Consider the following 23,761-nt stretch of genomic DNA (forward strand, 5'->3'; position numbering starts at 1 on the left):
TGTCTGCTGGGAGGTCCAGATGAGACACAGAGTTGCATGGATCTCTTAGCAGGACATGTCCTCTGACCTTAGCAGTCTAGAGGAAGGATTCCAAAATGCCTGTCAGCATATGGATCAGCATGCAGAAAAAGATAGCAAAAATGGTTGCCATCGGTCCTCAGGGAGAGGACCAGTTACTTCCTGCCTCTCAGGTGGGTGTCCCAAGATTAGTAAGTGGGACTCCTTCACCTATGGTCTATACATTTTTTTTTGATACGGTGATTTTACACTGGTTTCCAGGTCAAGACAGTCTGTGTGTGAGCCCTTTCAGAGTGAATTTTCTTTCCCTACAGTTCTATAGTTTTCCTGGTCATATTCCCTTTTGTTTTTCAAAGCCAGGTGTTCTGGGGGCTCATCTCCCTATGTAGGATCTAAGGGTTGGGGTGCCTGATGGAGCTCAAATCTTTCACTCCTCAGGGAAAAGCCCATACCTTTGGGATCACTCCCAACTGTAGACTGCCACACATGGAATGTGGTTTGTTCCTTGAGGATACTGCATCTCTACCTCTTCTACCTGTCTTGGTGCTCTCTTTTGTTGTGGAGTCTTTGGTCCCCTTCAGGAGGAATTATTCCACAGATAGTTATAGATTTATTGCATCCACAGGAGAAGGTAAGCTCAGAATCTTCCTATACTGTCATCTCGAACCTATCTTTTGACTCTTGACATGACTTTAAAGGTACATTACAGGAACAACACATCAAGCTCTCAGGCCCAAATGAGGGTGAGGCTGAGGGGTACAAAACCAGTAACTCTATTAGTTTTCTATCCTACATGACAAATTACCACAAACCCAGTGGCTTAAAGCAGCATACATATATTATCTCCCTGTTTCTCTGGGGCAGAAGTTGTGAATGGCTCAGCTGGGACCTCTACTTAGGATTTCACAAGGCTCCAGTGAAGTATTAGCCAGAATGTTCCTTTAAGGAATCTGGTGTCCTCTTCTTTTTCTTTTCTTTTTTTTTTAAGAAACATTCTTTTTAAAAAAATTTTTTTTAACGTTTATTTATTTTTGAGACAGAGACAGAGCATGAACGGGGTAGGGGCAGAGAGAGAGACACAGAATCTGAAACAGGCTCCAGGCTCTGAGCTGTCAGCACAGAGCCCGACGCGGGGCTCGAACTCACGGACCACGAAATCATAACCTGAGCTGAAGTCGGATGCTTAACAGACTGAGCCACCCAGGCACCCCTTTTTCTTTTTTTTTTTAAGTTTATTTATTTATTTTGAGAGAGAGAGAGCATGAGCAGGGGAAGGGCAGAAAAAGCAGGAGAGAAAGAATCCCAAGCAAGCTCTACACTGTCAGTGCAGAGTCCCATGCCAGGCTTGATCCCACGAACCATGAGATCATGACCTGAGCCAAAATTAAGAATCAAATGCTTAGCTGACTGAGCCACCCAGGCACCCCGAGGATCCTCTTCTAAGGTCATGTGGTTGTTGGCACAACTGGGTTCCTTATGGCTGTAAGACTGAAGTACCCATTGCCATACTGGCCGTCAGCTGGAGGACACTTGCAAGTCTTGCCATGTCTCTCTCACAAGTCCTTCCACAATATGGCAGCTTCCTCATTCAAAGCCAGGAAGAGAATCTCTTTCACCAGTATGCTAAAATGGAGTTATATATGTTGACACATATCATGGAGGTGACTATTCTATCACTTTTTTGTTTGTTTGTTTGTTTTTACAATATTCCATTGGCTAGATGAAAATCCCAGGTTTCTCTTGCATTCAAGAGGAGGAAATAATACAAGAGTGTATACACAAGAGGTTGTCTTAGGGTATGTTTGCCACACTGAGGGTGAGATCCACAGTGATGCTTATATCCAGCTATCAAGCACATGTCCCTAACTCCTTATCCCCTGAGCTTGATTAATGGTTAATAGAATAACAGTTGTGCTAATACTTATGTAGATGTAGGTACCAGAAGAATTAAAAAGCATACCAATGCTTAGGTAGATTGTTCAAAATGAGTGTGTATGGGGCCTGGACCCAGGTTTCAGAGTGATTAAAGTGGGGTAGGAGGGAAGTCCTTATTAATGAACATATAGAAACATCACTCTCAAATCTAAGAGTGTACAGTAGCTATTATGTTACAGGTTAGAATCACTAGAATTTAAAAAATAAAAAGATCTTGTTGCCTGAGTATAAACCAAAACCAGTAAGATACAAATTAATAGAAATAAATGAAAATCCACATATGTATGTTTTAGCATGTTCCCTGATCCTCATCATTAATCCCGACTATAGCCTCCATGAAAGAGTGTTAAGAAAAATGAGATTAATCTTTGGAGAAACAAATGGTGCCAAATATATGAATGTATTATATGGCATCTGATGAATAGAATTACAGTGACCAGATAAAGGGTGATAAGAATCCATCTGATATCTGTTCTAATCATACTCCATCTCGAACCCTCTACTGGGAATAGTGCAAAGATATCACATTTCCTGAGGAACAAACTAAGCCTCTAGCATTGGAGATCTAGTAGAAATAGATGTCATTAGTGGAAAATTAATGTGAAAAATGGCTAAGGTAAGTTAGGTTATGTTGTGTGGACGTGACAGGTGATTTAAAATATCTGAAAGCTGCCACATAAGAAAGAGGATGGCTTATTTGGGGTAGGACCAGTGGGGACCAATCATGTAGGCTACTTTGTAGGTGGGAGTGCTCTTCACAGGCATGCTCAGAGAAGATTTTGGAGACTGGTGAAAGAGGAATTACTGGGATTGGGGAGAAGTTGTCCTTTTTTTTTTTTTTCTTTTTTTTTAAATTTGTTTTAATGTTTATTTATTTTTGAGACAGAGAGAGACAGAGCATGAACGGGGGAGGGTCAGAGAGAGGGAGACACACAATCTGAAACAGGCTCCAGGCTCTGAGCTGTCAGCACAGAGCCTGATGCGGGGCTCGAACTCACGGACCGCGAGATCATGACCCGAGCCGAAGTCGGCTGCTTAACCGACTGAGCCACCCAGGCGCCCCGAAGTTGTCCTTTTTAACTCCAAGGTTTTTGATTTAATGAGAATGGAAAGCCCTGAAGGGTGATGCTATAAAAGCAGATGAATGAAGAAGCTTGAATCTCTTAGATAAAGAACAAAAGAGAATGAAGAGCCTACTGGAATAGAAGGTAATATAGTCCTAAAAGCGCAGAGAATAAGGCTGAGTGGCAGAGATACTTCAAGACCAAGTCATTTCAAAGAAGCAGTTCAGAGAGCAGACACTGACTGGAAAAGTGCAGCCAGGTGGCAGATGGTTTCATGCACAGAATCCACAAAGGTACCAATGGTGCTTGAATCAACTACCTTCAAGAAAATGATCTCTAACTTAGAAATCTCTTTTCTAGAGATCCTGATTTCTGAGCCAAATAGCCCTTGAATGTGTAGTAGAGAAAAGTAAGAAGGGAGTTAACAATGATTATAAAACCTATACACATGGGTACTTATAACTGCTAACTTGAGTATAGCTTGTCCCATAAGTTTTTCTAAATTGTAACAACATAGCCTGTTCATGTTAAAGAACAAATTTTTCAGAAATGGCCACTGAGGAATTAGCAGTAAGATTCTGTCCAGTGGTTTTAAAGGAGGGTTCCTTGGTCAACAGTCTCATGGGAATGGGAGAAAACCTGCCAGAGGATATTCTGTTTGGTGCCTTTTCCTGGAGGGATTTTTCCATCATTTCCTGGAACCATGGGAAAGCATCTAATGTTATTCATGTGCCAAAATAAAGAACACTGTCTTCCTATGTTTTATTTATTTATTCTGGGTTATAGGCCTTTTCAGTTTGCCCCCAGGGCTTCTGTTCTCCCATGTATAACGGCTTTTTATCACATTGGATTGTTGACTTGTCTGCCTCTTTCCCTATTCTAAGAGCTCCTTGAAGGTGAGAAATGTCTCAATTTATCTTTGGCACTAGCATTTGCCATACATTTGATTGGCATTAAATATTTTCTAAATGGATAGATATCGTCACCACATCAGAATTCTGGAAATCCAGCTCTTTGAAGTCATCATGCCCCTGTTACAATATTCAATATAGAGACTCTTCACCAGAAATCATGTTATAAACGTAGTTAGAGACATAGAATCCTAGAAATATAGTTGGGGTTTGCATCTAGAATTAAATACAAGTTTAACAAAAATCTCAAAAATAATTGTCAGAAATTTTTCAAAAATTAATAAAGAACTCATTAATCTGTTCAACATATACCAGATACTCTACTGGATCCTAATGGTTTAAGATGTATAGGACAATATCCATGTGCAGGATGTTTTCCCAGTCTGGAGAGAGAGAGAAATATGCAAGCAGATAATTCCAGAAACAGTGAATAAAATGCTAATGTAGATTTGCACAATGTTACTTGAATCCAGAAAAAGGAACAACTAGTTAAGGATTCATAGAGTTGCTGATAAATATCACATAATGGGTGAAAAGAGAGGAAAAGCATTTCACGTGAAGATAACATTCAAGAGAATAGCAGCATGAAGGATCATGGGGCCCTTGGCAATAAGAACTAATATATTACTCCTAGAAGACCACAGGGTCCATGTGGAAAAGGCAGGGGATATAGAAAAGTGACGAGGACTACATTGTGAGATGGGTTTTATGCCAGTCTAAGGCATTTGGGTCAGGATAGGGAAGAAAGAAGCTTATGACTGTGTGGGAAACACCAAAGATCTTTTTTTTTAATTAACAGGTTATTGAAATATAATTACTACAGAAAAACTGTGCACATATTTAATGTATATAATTTGATGAGTTTGGATATATGCATATACCCATGAAGCCATCACCACAGGTAAAGCTATCAACCATCTCTAAGCTTCCTCATACCCCTTGGTTTTTCATTTGAGTTTGTTTCTTTTGTGATAAGAACCCTTAACATGAAGCCTACCCTCCTCACAAATGTTGTAACTGAAACACGTAACTGTTGTTAACTATAGATACTGTGTATAGTAGGTCTCTAGTACTTGTTTGCCTTGCATAACTGGAACTATTAGCCATTGAACAATACCTTCCCATTTCTTCCCCACCCCCAGCCTCTGACAACCACAATTCCACTTTCTGCTTCTATGAATTTGACTATGTGAGCTACTTCATATAAGTGGGATGATGCTGTATTTGTCTTTCTCTGATTGGTTTCTTTCACTTAGCATAATGTATTTCAGGTTCATCATGTTGCATATGGGAGGATTTCCTTCTTTTTAAAGGCCAAGTAATATTCCATTATTTGTAGGTACCACATTTTCTTTATCAATTCATCCACTGATGGACATTTAGGTTATTTCCCTAATATTAGCTATTGCAAATAATGTTGCAATGAACATGGTGGTACAAGAGGAAAATACTGCCAAATCATATATTTGATAAAGAGTTATTATCCAAAGTATATAAGAAACTCCTATGACTCTATAGCAATAAAAACAACCTGATTTTAAACATGGACAAAGGATTTGAATAGATGTTTCTCCTAAGAAGACATACAAATGGCCAACAGGTATATGGAAAGGTATTCAACATCACTAATGATCAGCAAAATGCAAATCAAAACCACAATGAGATATTGCCTCCCAACTACTAGAATGGCTATTATTAAGAAAACAAAAGGTAACAAGTGTTTTCCAGGATGTGTAGAAATTAGAACCCTCATACACTGTTTCTCTGAATATAAACTAGTGCAGCTACTATGGAAAACAGTATAGAGGCTCCTCAAAAAATTTAAAATAGAAATACTATACAATCCAGCAATATCACTTCCAGATACACATCCAAAATAATTGCAATCAGGATCTTGAAGAGATAACAAAGACCTTTTTAACTAAAGTACATCATAGCTGCTGCTCCTGTAGGGCCTTACAGGTATGTATTTATATTCCTCAGATGACTAGGCAAAACATTTCATACTCTTTGTACAAAACTTATTGGTGCTAATTTGGATAACAAAGCCAGAGACTGGGATGACTCTCTGAGAAAAATGTAGAGATAATAAGTTTTCTATGTTCCTCTGCTCTTGCACCCAACAAAGGAAGAGTGAATGCAGAAAAGTTCCCAACCTCTTCACCATCATCTCATCAGACATTGGGAACTGTGAAGTTCTTTCCCTTTACCTCTACCTGTTGTTAAATACTGATCTTTGTGCACCGATATGCTAGACCCCTTAACTTGGATTATCTCATTTAATCCTCATTCTGTAAGGTAGATTCTATTATTTGAATCTCCTTAGGATGTTAGGAGATTCCAATCCAGAGAAGACAAAATAGATCACAATGAGATAGCTCAGGAGCCAAGGACCAAAAGCCAAAACATAGTAGACAAAGAATAATTGAATCAAAGGAGTTTCAGATACGGGAAGAAAAAGTTTCAGGATTTCAGGACCTGTAGAAAGGGGGCATGCTCCAGGCTTCAGTAGGGAGCAAAGGAAAAAAGTTCTTGGTAACTGCCTAGAATATTAATAAGTGTATATGATTTGCTTTGCTTTTATGTCCCAACTGGAACATAATATGAGACAGTATGAGATGTAGGTAGGTTTAATTTAAAAGAATGGAATGGATGGGGGTGCCTGGGTGGCTTAGTCGCTTAAGCTTCTGACTTTGGCTCAGGTCATGATCTCACAGTCTGTAAGTTCAAGCCCCACATTAGGATTCTGTGTCTCCTTCTTTCCCTGTCCCTCCCCTACTTGCACCCTGTTTCTCTCTGTCTCTCAAAAAAAATACATGTTAAAAAATAAAAGAATGAAATGGATGTATTTAAATCATGGATAAAGTTGAAGTTTTTAAAAATTTCACTGATTTACAGTTTTCATTTTAGAACGGGAAATTTAAGCCTGAGGTACAAAGCTCTAGTAATTAATTATGTGGCTCTGTGAGCAGAAACTTGAGGAGGCTTGAGAAGGTCAGAAGGAGATACAGCCTATTTTAGCAGTCACTGAATCATACCTTACATGAGTAAATGTCTTGTTTGTCTACCACAGGGATCCACAAACTAGGCCAGTGGGCCAAATCTGACTCATGGCCTTTGTGTAAGGTCTTCTAGTTAAGAATAATTTTTATATTTTTAAAGGGTTGTAAGATACACACACACACACACACACACACACACACACACACACACACTATATGAGACAGAAGCTGTATGTTGCCTATAAAGCCTAAAATAGTTGCTCTCTGGCCCTTACAGAATAAGTTTGCCATGTCCTGGTGTGTCAGACAGACCTCTGTATGGATTGCCTGGTTTACTTCTCAGCCTCACACAGCCTGACTAGAAAGAGGCCTCTCCCCTCCCAGGCTTGTTGTGTTCTCAAGTAGTGCTCTCGGGCATCATCCCACAGCCCATTATGCAAATTGGTAGACCCCATTTCAACCCTTAATGGATGGTGACATGAAAACCACATGTGCAGATGAGGCCCTTTCCAGGAGTCCCTACAGAATGAAACAACCCATGAAGACCAGACCACCATCCTTTCGTGTTGTGAGGCACGGCACCTTGCCAAGGCCTTTAGAAGTTTAGTGACTGGTGCTGTCAGTCTGTCTCCTTTCACAAGCACTAAAATCATGAAGAATTCATGGGAAGCTGCTGTAAACATCACACATTTTTGAAAGAAAGCTTTTTAATCAATTTAAAAAATAATGGTTTCAAGTCAAAACTTATAGGATTTCCATGGCTTCCTTTATTGATATCAAGAATAGTATTATTGATGCTTAATTACTTTGGTTTTGATGTGCTAGAGTCTATACTAAAAATATCAATAGTTTAGAAACTGAAGATAATTCAGTTATTGTAATAAAATGACGGCAATATTGGTATTATCACCTTCCATTTCTATGAAAACTTACATCTTTCCATGAATCGTCATATTTACATTTTATCTAATCCACAAAATTACCCTAGTTATGAATGGTACAGCTGATATTGAATTTATTTCTTCACTAAAGGAAACTATACTTAGAAAAATTAAGTAATCCAACACAATCAAGCCAGAAAATAAAAGAATAAGGACAAAAATGAAATTATTTGGACTTCTGGTCTGTGATTCCTCTCCTCTACCAACATAACACTTACCTAATACCATGAAGAATTTTAATGTTTAAAAATTGTAATTATACAAATGAAAGGATTAAAAATGCGTAAGAGCTAAAAATAATTTTAAAAACCTCTTAACTGATAGCATGACTACTATTAATGATCACTTTCCTGCCTTTGAGCAAATTTTGTAAGTCTAAAAAGATAAAAAAAAAAAAAGATAACTAAAAATGTTCCTGTAGATCGATTCTAATTACTTGTCCCTGGTAAATATTTTTTTTCCTTCTCCCAATCCTTCAAAAGATAGAGAAACAACCTTTTTATTACTACCCTGGCTAGATTCCTTATGGTCTAGTCATTTTTTTTTCACAATCACCTAAGGCCATGACCATGGATGAAGAGATTCCTTGCCAGTAAACCTCAAAAACAGTTTTCAAATCCTGTTCGATTCTTTTGGAATTTGTTTTCAAGTTGACTGCTCTGTTCCTTGTTTAATGGAAAAAAGAAAATGTATCAGAATCAAAATGTATCAAAGTCAACTCAAAATTCAGCCCTAAAACTGAAAAAAAGGTAGCATTATTTAAAAGACTGCCCACAGTTAATTAAAGATAACTTTATTTTCCATAAAATATTCTATTAATAAATTGCTATTTAACAAAAGATACATTTTAAAGATAAAAGAAGCTGTACTTTAGTGTATATCAGATTAGTAGTAAAACTGTTGAATGAAAGGCTAAAGTGCTAGTTGTAAAACAAAACCTACTTCTATTGTACATTAGAAACAAAAGGAAAAAAGAACAGTCTGGGAAAACATAAGAGAAAGGGCAAAGCATTTACAAGTGAGGCATTTTATGTAGTACTGATGTTAGACAAAACAATAAATTCCATCACTAAAGAATAGAAAACTGGTTGACATAGCTACTAGTATGCTTTAATTGGTGAGTTTTAAGGAAAACAAGGTCCCTACCTAGGCCTATCTAGCTGTTTTCCATGAACCATTCTTTTAAACAAATTGATGGTTACTTTCTGAAAACAAAATAATTCTCAATGTATAAAACTTGGAAACAGAAAAAAAAGGAAGAAAGCCATTATATTAATTCTCATTAATTTTTAAATTATTTTTTCAATCATTTTTAAAAAGAAATCTTTTGTTTACAATATACTGGATTGATAGAACTACCAGTGAAGTTTTTTAGCCAAGTGGGAGTTACTTGACTCAAGTGGTACCAATCCAAATCTCTCCTGACACTTTGAATACAGTGATTCAAAGATGGGGGCGGGGGGGAGGGAAGAAGGAAAAAAGATTTGAATCATGTAATGGTAAGCAGATGAGGCTGACAATTAGCTCCACTGTCTGGATCCCAAAAACTGTCTCCTCTGAGATTGATTCATCGGCTCCCTTCCCCCTCCCCTTCATCTTCTTCCCTTTCTCCTTCTTCCTTCTCCTTCTCAACTTCCTCTTTATCCTCCATATCTTGCACCATATCCTTTGGTTTAAATTAGCTAACCTTTGTTTCTGTTACTGGCACCCAAAGAACCACAACTCCTGCATATGCTGTTTTGTATCCTGTTTTTGTTATTATATAATTTTATTACATAGTATTAAAAATGTTCACTGGGGCCCCTGGGTGGCTCACTTGGTTGAGTGTGGACTCTCAACCACACTCAGGTGGTTTTGAGTCAGGTCATGATGTCACAGTTAGTAAAACTGAGCCCCAAGTTAGGCTCCTGGCGATGGTGCGGAGCCTGCTTGGGATTCTCTCTCTCCCTCTCTCTCTGCTGCTCCCTAGTTCTCCCTCTCCCTCTCCCTCTCTCTCTCTCTCCCTCTCTCAAAATAAATAAGCATTGAAAAACAAACATTCAATGCCTTAATGATATTCCATCACATGGATGTTTCAGAAAATTTTTAACCAAACCTCTAGTGTTAGATATTAAATAACCCATCAGTAAATATCTTTGTATATAGATCCAGGTCCATATGTCTAATTATTTTCTAAGGTTACATCCTGACATAAAATTACTGAATTGAACATTATGGGCTTGTTAAGAATCTTGCTCTTTTAAAAAAATGTTAATTACACTTTAGTTAAGATTATATTTGAATATATTTCTCATGCTCTTACATTATTATGACTTAAAACTATCTTGCTAATTCAATGGGAAAAATTATATATCTTTATTTGACTTCATATATTTCTTTCACTGCAATGGATACTTCCTTTTATCCTTCCCATTGAGTCTGAATGATAGCATGAAAAGAAATGTCACATTTTCCCTACAATTGGCAGTGTGATCCAGTGGTTTATAAATCAGTTAGGTTACAAAAGGTTTAAAAATGCAGTATGAATGTCACATTTTAAATTGCTTTAGGCTCATGCATTCATCTAGATTTGGAATTCTTACTATATAAACACTGTGTGTTTCATCTTTTTATTCATTTGATGAGATTGCTTATATTCATTTCCCACATCTCTCAAAAAGGGCTTAGTTCAGTGAAAAAAATTGTTTTGTGTTCTATGGAGAAATGTGTTATTACTTTGTTGGACCAACCTGCTGTAGGAATTACTTCTACAATTTAGTACCCTTGACCTCACATACAAATTTTAAAATATAATGTAGTCATATTAAGGTATGACTCAATCTCAAAAACGTTTTCCTATTTCCTGTGTGTTTTGCTTCTAGTTTTCATGTTAGGGAAAAAAGACTACAATTAAGGTATCTGTTTAAAGGCATATGTCATTGAGGCATTTGTTAGGCTGTGGTCAGTAAACATTACACAACAGAGAGTAATTTTATATGTAGTCATCCTGAATTCAGTCATTTTTTTGTATCATCCCAGTTACCAGATTTAATTTGCTAAATAACTAGTGGGTGTAAAGAAAATTCCATTCACAAAATGAATTACGGGATAGCTTTGGAACCCATCTTCATACTGATGTTTTTAGATGGTGACTATGGTCAAATATAAAACAGAAAGGGGATTTATAAAAATCTAAAGAAATTGAGATTATGTGAAAGATAATCCTAGGTGCAAATACACACACAAACACATATCCAAATGACTTACTTGCATATAAAATGGAGACAGATTTAGGACCAGGCAACATTATTGGTCACTGTGACTTAGACTCAAAGTTTTAAAGGTAGATAGAGGAAGTTAAATCCCTCCTATCTGAGTTTATACTTTGCTCTGGGGCTTGGTTCAGGCAGTTTTATCATTAGGAACTCTCCTGTTTTCTTAAACCTCAGCTCACCTCCCCCTTAATTATTATTCTTGTACTGTAGTTCTAGTAACTGGACTTCTGTCTCATAACTCATCATATGAAGTCTTGTTCTATAGCTTCCTATGTCTAGTCCCTGCTAGATATGAGCCAAGTCTTTGTCCCAGGCATGCACACTGCCCTCCTTCAGCCTGATGACTGGCCTCTGCTGTATCCTTATTACAAATACAGTGCTCTGCCCACCTATCTGAAAGGTCTTCTAAGAACAGTATTGCCAGTTGACGTCTCCATTGATTCTTCCCATCCACATGAAAGTTATTCTGCTACTTTATCTTGAATTCTTTGTTGTTCACTTTTTGCAGGTCAACTTTCAGGATGATCTTTGTCTAACAGCAGTTACAACTTGCAGGTCAATACTTTGGACAGATCCTGAGTGTTCCTCTTTGTGGACTGAAGTGATCTGATTTAGCGCTGTGTCTATTCACTCCATGCAGTAGTAAAGACACACCAAATAGCCTGCTAATGTGTGGTATGCGCCACCATCACCCCCCAAAAAAGTTGACATTCTCTGGCACTAATGGTAGCCATCAACAGAAATGACTTAACTACTCCATTTAGATAATTATAGTAATTGTTTCTCTACACATAGCAATACAATAATTTCAGCTTCTTTGCATATTGCTCATTATAGTAGGCGGGCAGGCAGATAGATGGACAGATACAGAGTAATTAAGAACATTAATAACTCTACTTCCTATTAGTTTTGTCCATTTCCTATTCTTCAGTGATGGATCATAAGGTATCACTGCAATGACTCGCAAACTATTTAGTAACCATCCTAGTACCGACAAAGATCAAAAGCAATCGTCAACATGATTTTAATTTTCTTTACTTGTAAGTTATCTTTTCTACCTTTATACACAAAGTAGGCAAACATAGACATGCATTCAAAATGGTAGAAAAATCATTTGAAAGTCTGCTTGGAATAGTTTTAATTTTCTTTTTTTTAAATGTTTATTTGTTTTTGAGAGAGAGAGAGAGAGAGAGAGAGAGAGAGGGAGCGAGCATGATCAGGGGAGGGGAAGAGAGAGAGGGAGACACAGATCTGAAGCAGGCTCCAGGCTCTGTGCTGTCAACACAAAGGCTGATGTGGGGCTCAAACTCATGAGCCAAAGTCGGATGCTTGACTAACTGAGCTATCCACGTGCCCCTTTAATTTTCTATGAAATATAAAGCTGGTAGCATGGTGATCCCCAAGAAGAACTAGGCTATGAGTCAAAGATACTAGCATTGTCCCAACATTACTGCTAACTAGCATTGGGAGCTGAGATAATTTGCCTGTGTTTTCCATTTATAAAATGAGAGCGTTTACCTGAATGTATTAAGTCCAAGTTTGACATTCTGTAATTTACACAAATTTGTTAATGTTGTTTTTTTTACTTTATTTATTTAAATTCAAGTTAGTTAGCATACAGTGTAGTATTGGTTCCATGATTAGAACCCAGTGATTTATCACTTACATATGACACCCAGTGCTCACCCAACAAGTGCCCTCCTTAATAAGTACACATCACCCACTTAAAATTTGTTAATGTTCTAATGTTAATTTTTACAGATTTGTTAACATGATTCCAGGGTTTCATAAGTCAAATATCTTGACCAATATCAATAATTTGGGGTATATTGATATTTGGTACATTTTGTTTGTTTCTTTGTGCTGTACTCTACTTTCCTTGAACATAATCCTTGTTGTCAAGCTGGTGTTGTCCATTATGTAAAAAAGAAATTTTAAGTTTAGATTTGACTTTTAAAAATATGCTATCAATTAGAATTTCACTATGTTACATAATGATATTTTCAACAGATGTGTAAAATATTGGACTATACTGAATATTCAAATGCATACAGTACCAATCTCACAAAAATTCTTAGTGACACTTTGAAAAAATTATAATGTTTATAAGAAGCAATAAAAATTAACATGAATTCTTTGTTCCAAACACTACAGAGAGAAATGTAAGATTCTGACTATGTTTTTATAATATGTATGTAAACTGTATAATAAGCTGATGTCTTTAAGGTAAACAGAAAAGTATATGACATTAGTAGCATCTGTACCCCCCAAAAATGTTCTTTCCCAGCATTGGCAATGAAATTTCACTCTTTCATCCACATTCTCTTAGGCAATCTTTCTTATGACAGAGTTATGACCACAGATTGCATACTTGGGACAGGAAAAAAAATCATCATTTAAGAATGCGATCAAATCACTGTGTCTGTAAGTGCATCATGTTCTAACCAACCTATTAAGTAGGTAGAGGAAAGCTTAGGATAGAATCTACCCTCGACAGTTTCAGTAGCACATCCTGAGACCATAATAAATTCCTAAAGTTATAAACACTCTTATTACACAATATGATTTCTTTCACAAAAACCAGTAAAGTAGAACCACAAATAAAACATATTATTCTTCCCTCCTCTCTTTCACCTGTCCAACTCCTATTATTCTTCATGTCTCAGCTTTCCCAGGGAGAGATTTCCTGTAAAGTTCCTAGGTTAGACCTCATAACTCCCTGCAAATCATCTTTTATGATTCTCATCATGCTTTGTTACTGATTTCTTGCCTAATGACTGTTCCATAGCTTCAGGCTCCTTGAATTCAGGGATTCAGTCAGCCTGGCTTAGCTCTCCGTCTTTTCCACACCCAGGACAGTGCTTGTCACAGAGTCACTTAGCTGTTTTTTGTTTTGTTTGGTTTGGTTTGGTTATGAATGAATGAAAGGCCCAAAGTATGTAATGGCTGACTTCTCTGGATCCTTATGAAATTAGCAATAAGGAATAAAAATAAAATAATTAAGTTGAGATGCAAATACTGGGCAGTAGCTTAGCCTACTCCCTAGTAACTGACTTACACCTAAGCATGTCTTAGCACACAGTTTTCAGAGTTTTCACCAAAAGTTTTATAAATTTTTACAGATCTTTTCTTGAAGACCTGTGAATAGTTACAACTGTGATTGTGATATTCCAGCATCCACAACCTCTCAAACAATAAGCACATTCATTTCATTTACTAGTAGTATGGTCATGGGCAAATTATCCAGCTTTTATAAAACCTCAGTTTCTTCATCTGAAAAATGGATATTGTAATTCCTTTCATGTTTAAGTCACATGTGTCGTTCTTAAGAACTGTGTGAATTAATTTGTATGAAAATTTTCTGAGAGCACACGACAACTGTATGGTGTTTGCATAAACTGTGATTAGGGCATGGTGCCATAGTTATTTCAAAGAGGGCCGTAGCTATGACGTTGTCTGCTAGAGGAAAGATAAAACAAGCATGTGTTATTTCATAGCTATTTCATTCCAGTTTTCAGCAAACTACTGATGATTGCAATCAATGAATCTGCAAAGAGACATTTGCCTCCGAACACGGGATGCAGCTTCACCTGGCTGAGAGCCACAGTGAGAAGCAGAATTTGTCACAGGCTTGCATATCCAAATGTTCTGAAGGAAGGAAAATCTCCTTAGAAATACAATAATACTGTTCATATTATAAATTGTGATGTCTCCCATGGCATCAATTTTCACTGAGCACATTTCTTTCTAAAAATTCTTTGAACATTTATGCAATTAATTCAAATGCAAAAACCAATTAACCGTATATCCTATAATCAAATCAGTTTCAAGTGAGTGCCCCAAATTTCAAGAGGACTTTGAAAGCACTACCAAAGTGAAATGGAACAAGTGAAGTGTGTAGTGCCAGCACAGGAAATTTTTCATTATTTTTTTCAGGCCCAAATACAGCTGCACAATATTATGCAACTTACTAAATATGTCAGGGATGCACTAATTACACCATTTTCCTTCACCAGGATGTTGTATGTTGGTATGCATCGCAAGTGGGGACTTTGGAAAAAGACCTCAAGAAGCCATGAGTGGTATTAGAGTCCTATAGACTTGTGTTGAAATGCCTCTTGAAACTAGCTGTGGGCTCTTCGGTAAATTAATTAAACCCTTTGCTTTAGGGTTGTTTTGAGGAAAACGCCAGGCACGGGGTTGCAGAGTGTTCACCCCACCAGCAGGGGCTCTTGTTCTTTGTGCGTACTGTGGGTTAAGAGTCGTCTTTGCTTATACCCCCATGACCTGGTCTCATACATCCACTTGTACGAGGGCTAGACAGAGGCATCTGCCTTAGAGACAAACACAAGCAATGCAACTGGTAATTGTCATAATGATCTCTTCTTAATAGATTGTGTCTTTGATAATATCATTCCCCTATTGTGGAGTGTGACACAGTGACACAACCAGTCACCAACCAAGTCACACAGCCAGTTGGCTAAGCCAACTAAATGCCAAGATTATGAATGTGATTTCAGAAACCCTGAAAATGTCCCTTTCCCATGGGCAATCATGGATGTTCTTCCCTACCTCATCTGTTAATATTTAAAACTAAGCAGATGTATTGAAAAAGTTTTTCTTTTCCTTGATTACGCAAGTACCCTTAGATGGGTCCCTATAGAAACTTATCAGTACAGATAAAGAATCCGTGAACAGGAGTTGATAGGAGTATGGGAAGAAAGGCTGAATGTTATAGGCAAAAGGCAGAAAGAGGGGATCTTGCCTCAGTGAGAGCTAATGGACAGCACAGGAAGCTGGACTATAGCGATGGCAAATTACACCTTTTCAGCAGACACCAGATTATGTCTATTATTAATAGCTCCATAATTTCTTACCCATGTGACTTCATGCAAGAAATTAACTTCTTTGTCAGTTTCTTCATCTGTAGAATGGGAATAATAATGCCTATTCCATAGGTGGTTGTAAGAGTTAAATGAGTTAATAAGTGTAAGTTCATTAGAATAGCGTTGAGTACATTGTAATTATGTTTAGCAATTATACATTAAAAATTTTTTTTAATTTCTAATCTTTATTTTTGAGAGGGAAAGAGACAGAGACAAGCAGGGGAGGAACAGAGAGAGAGGGAGACACAGAATCTGAAGCAGGCTCCAGGCTCTGAGCTGTCAGCACAAAGCCTAACACAGGGCTCGAACCCAGGAACCATGAGATCATGACCTGAGCCAAAGTCGGAGGGCCAACTGGCTGAGTATCCCAGGCGCCCCAGCAATGACACATTTTTAAAGAGGCACAACCAGTTTTTTTTTTAAGGAAGTTTAATTTTAACAATTGTTAAGTCTTCAAAGTGCCCTCATTAAAACCTGTTTCACACCAGAATTGTTGTGTAAACAGGTAGTTTTGCTTATATTTAATATGTTCCCAAGGTTAATTATTTTTATAAATACTTTCAGTAATTTTATACATGTTTGTTGATGACAGTTCTCGTCAATTCATTAAAATGAGTGACATCTTGGAACTTAAACCTTTACCAGACACCATCTACTAATTTGCTGATCTGTGTCAGACATACTGTAGTTATCAGAAGTTAGCTAGATATGCACAATTTGGTATTTTGAAAGTGGATTTATTTTGGTATTTGATGTTGAATCTCCTAAAGTTAAGCAGCTGTCACATTCCTCTCCACATATCCTGAAATTAAGTTATCAGAAAGCAAGATAGCAGAATCTGTCCTTAGATACTCACCACTCAGAAAGATCAAGTGGATGGACATGTAGCAGAGGCTGGTGTCTATTTTGTCCTTTATCTCAGAGCTCCCTAATGGCAAAACAGGAAAATTCAACTAGTTTGAACCCAGTAATTTCCATCATTCAAACAGAACAAAATGGTACATATTGAGGCTGAAACAACCAGGTACACAATGTTGGAATTATATATATTTTAAATTCTGAGGTGTTTTTTTGGCTTTAGTAACTTTTTTTTCTGACTTTTTAAATAATTTACTCATTTGTTCATCCACTTGTTCATTTGCTACTCATTTGTAAGGAAACATTTAAGATAGGAGCTCTGTGAGGTAATGAAAATAACAATACCTCTGACCATACCCTCAGGGGGTCCACAGTCTGTGACAAGAAACAGATATATTAGATAGATAATGAAAATACAAGGTGATGAGTGGACAAGAAGAGTACATAAAAAAGTTGCTCTTACAGGACATCTCATGGGCCAGATGGCGGTTTTAAGGCTTTGTTGTGGAAGTGACATGTAAGCTTTTGATGCCTTGTTGCATGGGATGTTCTATATTGAAGTTTGCTGACCTGTAAGTGGGAGTTGGGCACTTCTGTTTGCTTCTTGTTTTTTTCCCTGAGCTTACAGTTTGAACTAGACTATTGCTAGATCCATGGGCGGGGGGGGGGGGGGGTAAGTTGGGGGGAAAGCCTGTAAGAACTTAATATTTCTCATCCTTCACTTTGATTGGTGAAGGATTTGCCTGAGGTCACTCAGCTTTCAGGTGTTAGAGCCAGGACCACAGTAGGTAAGATTTCCTGTCTGCCAGTCTAAACCTCCTTGTACTATGGCAAGCTATTTTCAAACTTTCCCTTTGGTTTTCTGAAAAGAAAATTTGGTAAACTGTTAGGAAATAAAACATAGCTCTTTGATGGTTTTACTAGTTAGAAAATTACAGTTTTAGACTTTGCAGAAGGATTGTCTTATTTCATTTTCTTACCATTGACAGTTTCACAGTGAGAGAAACTTATTCATTCACTTCTTTTTGTTCTTATTTTTATGCAAAGAAGTTGAGGCTAAGAGAGAAGATGTAATTTGTTCAAGGTCACAAAGTGGTCATTGAAACAACATGGTTCCAAACCAGGAAGGTCTTTCTCTGAGATCTGCTTCCTTTGACTTTATCTTGCTGCCTCTTCACATCAAGGTAAGTCACACAGTTCCTGCTGTGAAGGAGTAATTTGGTAGAAAAACACAATTTAGTAGAAAGCCATAAAGAAACAAAACTCAAAGAAAAGAAATATCTCTAGTCACGATCCACCAAAAGAAAGATATGAGGAATTTCTGTAAGAGTTCAGAGAAAGGATGTGAATTTAGTATGGATTTGTAGGAAAGATGATATTTGCACTAATATTTTAGGAATTTATATGATTCAGGGATGTGGATATGGCATGATAATGGGAAAGAAGATTCTGGAAAAAATTAAACACAATTATCACATCCACAGAGGTCTTAAATTAAGATGCGTATAAAGTGAGAAGTTCATTTTGAGTGACACTGGTGTATATGAAAGACATGTGGACACAGAGGTAGAAAGCCCAGTAGGATAAAGCCATGGGCAGACCTGAATGTACAGATAAGAATGTGGATACCTTCCATAAGCTGTAGAGAGTCATCCAGCCATGTAAACTAGAGAAGTAGAATGATCTGTGTTGAGCTTTATTTTCTTCCCTAAAAAATAACTCATTTCACCTAAAATTTTATTTTCTTTAAAGCCTACTTCCTAGAATCTGTTTCTTAAAAGTCTTTGAGTTCATTTGATCAATATGCATTTAATAATGTGGGTAATAAATTTGTTTCCTAATTTTAAATTTAAGTTTGAGATGTTTTTGTCAGAAGGATCAGGTTCTGTTTATAGCACAAAGAGCTAGTGAGACAGCAAATATGTTACATTATCAAGTTAAGAATTATAATTTGGTCAACATTGTGTCACTGAATGTTGATGCATTTTTTAATGATAGAAAAAAGATGAATAACAAATTGATGCACTTAATAAATTATAAATTTTTTCAAGCTTCACAAGGTAGGCAGAATAAGAAGACTATATAGTTGTTTATGGATGAAAATGGTAAACATTTATTGAGTGCATTCCATAATCTAGTCCTGTGAGAGAAGCTTCACCTCTCTTACTAATTTTTTGATTATTTATTTATTTTGAGAGAGAGAGGGAGAGAGTGTGTGTGTGTACGCGTGTGTGTGCAAGCACGTGGGGGAGGAGCAGAAAGAGAGGGGGAGAGAGAGACAGAGACAGAGAGAGAGAGAGAGAGAGAGAGAGAGAATCCCAAGCAGGCTCTGTCTGCACTCGATGCAAGGCTTAAACTCATGAGCCATGAGATCATGACCTAAGCTGAAGTTGGACGCTTAACTGACTGAGCCACCCAGGCACCCCTCTCTTTCTAATTTTCATGGTAATCCTATAAGGTGGTATTATTACTGCTGTTAGAGATGAGGAAATGGAATCTCAGGAGGTTAAGTGATTCACTTCATTCTCATTGTTGATGAGTGGCTGAACAGGGATCAACACCCCTTTGATTCTGATTTCAAAGGTAATGTTTTTAGTCGCTTCACTCAGACTCATGGTTATTAAAATATTTTTTACTTTATATTTTCTGTGTAATGCATAGATATAAAATAGACACAGCCTATCTTATAGAAGGCTGAATTCTGTCAAACAACCAAATTCTCACCATTTTAAAAGTGTTCAAATTCCATGTTTCAGTGTAAAAAACGAACTCGTCTCAGTGTATAGCCATGGTCTGATTTTATTTTGACTGTTGTCACGTTGAATCTCTAATAAAACAGAAGGCAGAAGTAACCACAATTTATAATCTTTGAGAGATGTCAGTATATATTTTAAAGCCACCTTACTTGATGTTATGAGGAACTTCAGATTGGGTTTGGAAAATATATATTGTTATGCCCTGTGGCATTTTCTGACCTGTCATGATGCCACTCAGTTTCAGAATAACTATTCATAGATGTTGAGAATATTTTTGTTGAATAAAGAGGCCATTTTGGAAATGTGTGGAGGTTAATATTATGCACATGAAACTGTGCTTTCAGCTTTCCTACACCCTGTCAAATCTGAGCAATTATTCTACCAACTCGCTGCCTGTCCCCGCCCCCACATCATTTCTTTAAATTGCTATGGAAATTAAATCGAGAGACACACTCTTCTTTGCAAGATGCCTCCTTCAGAATCCTCTCTGCTTTGCCCTAGCCAGTTTGGAATGGAAAATCAGCCCACATTTCCATGGAACTTAGCAAGGCTTGGGCCAGATCTAAAAGGCACAATTTGCCTGACATCTGTGTTCCAGCCTCATGTTGCATCAAAACAATCCGTGCTGCTCAGATGAAAGCAAGCATCCTATTGTATTAAAGCATTTAACAAGCTAATGGTGGTCACTTTCTATTCTCACATCCATACAATCACATCCCACAAGGACAATTATACTTGCAAAGTATCCAACTCCAATTACATTATTCCATGATCACACTGATATATTTTCTATCATTTTGTTTTCATTTTATCTTCCAGTGGGTGTTGTGTGTAGCACAGCTGAGGAGAACAGAGGTTTTTTGTTTTTGTTTCTGTTTAGTCTTTATTGAAAGAAACTAGATGTCTAATTTATGGAGGCAAGAGCTTACTAATAACTTGTAGGCACTCCTCCTTACAATCAAGATCCAGGTGCTTAGGCCTGATCTGTGGCTGTGTAGTTAGCCAACAATGACTTAACCACAAGGGCTGGATGGCCACTGGGAGCCAAACATCTGGGTTGACCACTTTTCATTGCTGTTTTTAAAGGCAAGACCATGTTTCTAAAGTTTTGGAAACCATGACATCTGCTCCTTTTATAATTATTGGTAGAGTACTCAAATTTCTAAATGGCCTCATGGTCTTGAAGCTTCAGATGTATCCCCCATACAACTTCAAATATCCCCTTTCCCTAAAACAAAACAAAACAAAAGCAGCTGCCATTTGTAAGCTGGACCAAAGTAACTTATAACTTGAATATTACAGGAGAGATGGCTGTGAAAATAGAGATTGGACCTAGAAGTAGACTTTTTTTAAAAAAAATTTTAATGTTTATTTATTTTTGAGAGAGAGAACGTGAGCAGGGGAGGGGCAGAGAGAGAGGGAGACACAGAATCTGAAGCAGGCTCCAGGCTCTGAGCTGTCAGCACAGAGCCCGACGCAGGCCTCAAACCCACAGACCGGGAGACCATGACCTGAGCTGAAGCTGGACACTCAACCAGCTGAGCCACGCAGGCGCCCCTCTAAGTAGATTTTATAGATACTTAGGATAAACAGCTGTATTAAAGAGATATTAAGAGTGCTAAACTATAGAGATATAGAGTAATAGAGTAATAGAAAGGTCTAATATAGGAAAGTAACTGAATTTGGATAACCATAACCTGAGGGAATTCAGTAAGGCAAATTTGGGAGTGCCTGGCTGTCTCAGTAGAGCATCCAACTCTTGATCTCAAGGTCATAAGTTTGAACCCAATGTTGGGCACAGAGTGTAGTTAAAATAAATTAATTAATTAAAAAAAATAAGGCAAGTCTCCCTAGTTGACTTTTCTAGGTCAGTAACTACTAAACATTCTACAGGTTCCCTGCTTCTATCTAAATTCCTTGTTCTTTTAGGAAGGTGAGAAAACTAAGTGTTCTCTGAGGTCTAAGTTGAAAGTTTCTAGTTTCAGCTCTAACTAAAAAATAACTTTCTTCTCCATAAATACAACACAAAGTAAAATTAGGTAATAGATTCTCATCTTTTGCAGCATAGAACAAATACCATAGATCCTGGTATTTTGGATATGTTGTCACTCATTAAATTATCAAATTATGGCTTTATAAAATTAGAGCTTGGTTTCATTAAGAATTCTTCTTCCCAATTCAACTGGACACTTTGACATCTTAATTATAGCCATTGTTTTGTTTGGGGCATAATTTCTGTATTTTCTTAAAACACAATGAAACACTGTCTTTGAACACATGCTTCTAGGTCCACCAAATTCAGTGAGCTGAAAAGAAAGATATACCTAATTGTGATAGTCATTTAATAGTTTATTCTCCTTTTTACCTTGAAATCTTTATCTCTCCTATTTCAGTTTTCCATGCCCAAACATGGAAGTCTCATGGTTGCCTCTGTTTCATTGAATCTGTCAGACTTTCAATAATAGTATGAAAATAACTGCTCATTTTCAGTCTGGAAGACCAATACTGAACATGTTGTTATTCTATCATTGGTAGTTTAGCAGTGGAGTTTTCAGAAATCCCTGGGAAGACGTTTCCCATAAAACACCCACTGTTGGGTAACTCACATAAATCCTGAACAGCCGAAGAAGCTTTGGGCTAATTGAGCTCTCCAGGACTGGCCATGCTGGTGCTCATCCAGCAAGATGGTTACAGAGACTAATGATTTATGACTTCACATCCTGGTTCCTTCAACTGAAATTGGAAATAAGTGTTGAGCATAGATTCTACTGCTTTTTTGGTAATTGTGCAATGAGCAAGAGTCTTGTGGGAGGTTTCATTCTGACACAGTGTTTTTTGAAGATACTGCATGGAAACTGTGTTAGGAAAAAAAAAATAAAGAGGCTTATGCTTTCTTTTTCTAGAACAAAGCCTCCTTTTAGCTTTGTAAAGATTATAACCACAACAGAATCATGAACGTAATAGAGATAGTTGCTATTTGAAGTGTTAGTAATGGAATTCATTTTATACTAAATATTTATTTAGTGAATGTTAATGACAATTATATAGTTTTTTCTCACACTTTCCATGATTACCATGACTTCCTCCTTATCATGAAGAATATCCAAATTAATAGGCACTGCCTTATTATTTTTATTAATTTCTATGATTTCTTGATTTTCACTTGAGCGCATTTGTGTCATAAAAAAGGTCTAAAATTAGTATTTTATTTTTCACTTGAGAATGTAAAGTGAAAAAAAGGGCAGATATTATTCTTGATACAATTTCAGCTTTTTCAATATGATAGGCCTTCTATATCCATGGTTTCTCTTTCTAAGGGTTCAGTTACCTGAGTTCTACTGCAGTCTGGAAGCAGTTAATCTTCCTTCCAACGTGTACTCAGATGAGTAGTAGCCTAACACTATGTGACGATGCCTACTACGTCCGTCACCTCACTTCATCTTATCACGTGGGCATTTTATCATCTCACATCATCAGTAGAAGAAGAATGGTGAGTACAGCACAATAAGATATTTTGAGAGAGACCACATTCACATAACTTTTGTTATGGAATATTGTTGTAATTATTTTACTTTATTATTAGTTGTTAATCTCTTACTGTGCCTAATTTATAAATTAAACTTTATCATAAGTATGTACGTAGAAGAAAAAACATAGGGCATATAGGGTTTGGTACTATCTATGCTTTCAGGCATCCACTGGGGGCTCTTGGAATGTAACCTCCATGGGTAAGGGAGGACTACTGTAAGTAGGTTGTACATATGGAAAATCATTTCAAGTCCCTAGGTCGCAATTTCCTTATCTACAAAATAAGAAGTTTTTAGTATAAGGACTCACTCTAAAATTTTTCCTAGTGCCTGCAACTTAGGATGTTACATTTCATTTTTACTCTGTAGTATTTTACACATGACATTATGAAAACATAATGGCAAAAAGTTAACTGATTCAAATGAATAAAAGTCTTGTAAATACACAAAACACAAGACCTACAAGATAAGCAAGCAGATAGAGTGACATGCACAACTCCTGTGCTGGATGAGTAAACACTGGCAAAATTTTCTTCAATAAAGTGAGAGATAAATTCTAAATAGAGTAAGGATTGCTTCCTTGCATGAATTGATATGTGTTGTGAGTTG

This window comes from Panthera onca, chromosome C2, assembly GCF_046562875.1.
Source record: "Panthera onca isolate mPanOnc1 chromosome C2, mPanOnc1 haplotype 2, whole genome shotgun sequence".
NCBI classification, from domain to species: Eukaryota; Metazoa; Chordata; class Mammalia; order Carnivora; family Felidae; genus Panthera; species Panthera onca.